This window comes from Peromyscus californicus, unplaced genomic scaffold (genome assembly GCF_007827085.1).
Source record: "Peromyscus californicus insignis strain IS unplaced genomic scaffold, ASM782708v3 Scaffold_13__1_contigs__length_99412109, whole genome shotgun sequence".
Taxonomy (NCBI): domain Eukaryota; kingdom Metazoa; phylum Chordata; class Mammalia; order Rodentia; family Cricetidae; genus Peromyscus; species Peromyscus californicus.
In genome coordinates, this window is record NW_026294424.1 from 17,569,525 (window position 1) to 17,572,183 (window position 2,659).

The window sequence follows — 2,659 nt, forward strand, 5'->3', positions numbered from 1 at the left end:
GAAGGAAGAGGAGGAGAAGAAAGAAAAATGAATGGGAAGAAAGTAAGCCAGAAACAGGCAAATTAGCACAAGCTCAATTGATTATGAACAATGAAGGTTTTTTTTTTTTTTTTCTCCAAGTTTCAGTGGTTACAAGTGAGAGCTCCAGTCTGGTGAGTCTGGTGAGGACTCCTGAGATTCAGACTGCCAATTTCTTATTTTCTCACTGGGTAGAAAGGAGAGGGAAGCAAGCTCTTGGGGTAGAGTATAGATAAGTGATAGAGCATTAGCCTAGCATGCGAGGGCAGCGTTTCATCCGCACCACTTGAAAAAGGCAAGCTTTCTTGGCTCTGATCCTACTCAGAAGGGTTATGACCATATCTCAGCCTAGTTTCCTCCCTAGAGCTTTATCTCCTAATAGAGGTTAGTATTTCAACGACAAAAGGATATTTCATCTAATAATGTAATTTTTCCATAACTTAAAATTTTCTATTCTATGAAGTTTTGTTTTCAAGTGTATATTTTTCTGATCTAGAAGTTTTGAGGATTTATTCAGAGCAAAAATATACACAGATGCATATACAATGGGGAATATAAAAGGATGTTCCTAGCAATGTAGTCTTGTACATAAAATGAACTAAAAATAATCTAAAGATTTAAAAGCAGAGCCCTGTAAATTGTTGCAGTACATTGCACTCATTTCTATACAGCTATTTAAAATAAGCTGGATATATCATCATGCAAAATTTTCATAAAATAACTTTTTGTTAATTGAAACTCTTAATTTGCAACTAACAGAAAGTGGCCTGATCTGGTGTAACAGTGACTATGTGATCATTCCTCTGCTCCACACCCAGCTTCCTGGTGCTGGGGCTAAAGCCATCCAAGTTCTTAGGTTCTCAGGGTCACACACATCCCTGTACCCCTTCCGGCCCTAAAGACACAGGTTTGCAGCTGCTTCCTGAATTTGCTGCTTCTGTGGTGCTGTTTTAGTTCATCGGTTAGCAAATTCAAATGTGTTTTCTGTGGACTGTGATGTAGCCCTTAGACTACTCGCCTAGAGTGAGCACAAAGCCCTTGGGGTCAATCATCTTCCAAAATGGCGGGAAAAATGAAGTGTCTTATGGGACTCCAGGGTACAAGCCCCTCAGGCAGGTATCACATTAAAAACATGATCAGCAAACAGAAACCTGTGAAGTGCCTTCTCAAGTCTTGTCCCCACTCTTCCACTTAATTCTCACCTCTCATGTGGGAACTAATTCTTCTATTCAGGCCACATATCAAGTTACAGCTAAATTCCAGCTTTGAAAGTTTTAAACTGGGGAGAACAGATCACTTTCAATAAGCATCTCATGGTTCCAATTTCAAATTTCTGGTAAAAAGAATTTGACATGCACAGTTTAGGTCACATGTCTATGTGTGGCTTGATTTTCTCTGACCAAGCATAAAGCAGTACAGTAGAGATATAGACATGTCTGGGGCCCAGCTTTAAGGAGAAGAGGCAAGCAGAGTCACTGTGCAGTGAGCCAACTGTCCCCCCAAAGGACCTGTCTTAGTTAGGGTTCCTATTGCTGTGAAGAGACACTATGACCATGGCAATTCCTATAAAGGAAAACATTTAATTGGGGTGTTGGCTCACAGTTTCAGAGGTTCAGTCCATTCTCATCACGGTGGGGAGCATGCAGGCAGATGGAGTAGTAGCTGAGAGTCCTACATCTTGCAGGCAACAGGAAATGGACTGAGCATAGGAAGCCTTGAAACCCACCCCTAAAGTGATACATTTCCTCTAACAAGGCCATACCTATTCCAACAGAGCCACATTGCCTAACTAATAGTGCCACTCCCTATGAGAGGACCAATTACATTCAAACTACCACAGACCTAACTCTATTTTAGAGTAGACACAAAAAAGACCCAGTAATACAACTGCATTTCTTTGTTGTTGTTGTTGTTATGTAAATTAACCCATTTGTTGCAAGCAAGTCTCAAATGTAGAGCTTCCACTGGTCTTCAGTTCTTTCAGTCTTCTGATGGAGACTTCACTGTGACAGCAGAAATGATGTTGTAGGTCCAGGCCCCACCAGCCATTGTTTTCATGCAGGAACCACAGTGCCAGCTGCCAATGGCTCATCTCTTCATCTTGATTTTGCCACAGAAGGAGCAAGTATACCTGGCGTACTGGCTGATTTTAATTTTCTTTACCATTTTCCAGAAGGAAGTACCATAGTGGGTCCCATATTTCCCGATGATCCCAACCTTCTTGGTTTATTTAGCCATGTCATGGAACCTAAGCCCAAGCACAAAGACAACTACATTTCTTTAAAACAAGAAAAAGCAAAGCTCTATACAAAATATCCCATTGCTAATATCTGTATTAATAGACTTTTGTGATATGTATTCCAAGGCTTTGTTAGTAGAATATATTTTACTTTTAACTTTTCATTATAAAAAAGTCTCCAACATACAAAAATAGTACAAAGAATTCTCTAGTCTCCACTCAGCGTCCCCAAATGATAAACTACATAACCACAATAAAACAACATGAGAATCAGGAAAAGTAACATCTAACCTACAGGTTGCATTTGAATCTTGTCAGCTTTCTCACTGTGCCATCTTGTTTGCTGGCCAGTATGCTACCCAGAGCCACACAGCACATTTGCTGACTTGTCTCTGTGGGCTC

The 2,659-nt window shown here is 40.4% G+C and overlaps 1 pseudogene; it reads right to left on the reverse strand.

Annotated features, from left to right (window-relative positions):
- Positions 1 to 1,939: 1,939 nt before the first annotated feature.
- LOC128109016 (60S ribosomal protein L37a-like) lies at positions 1,940 to 2,256 on the reverse strand (annotated as a pseudogene).
- Between the last annotated feature and the right edge of the window lie 403 nt (positions 2,257 to 2,659).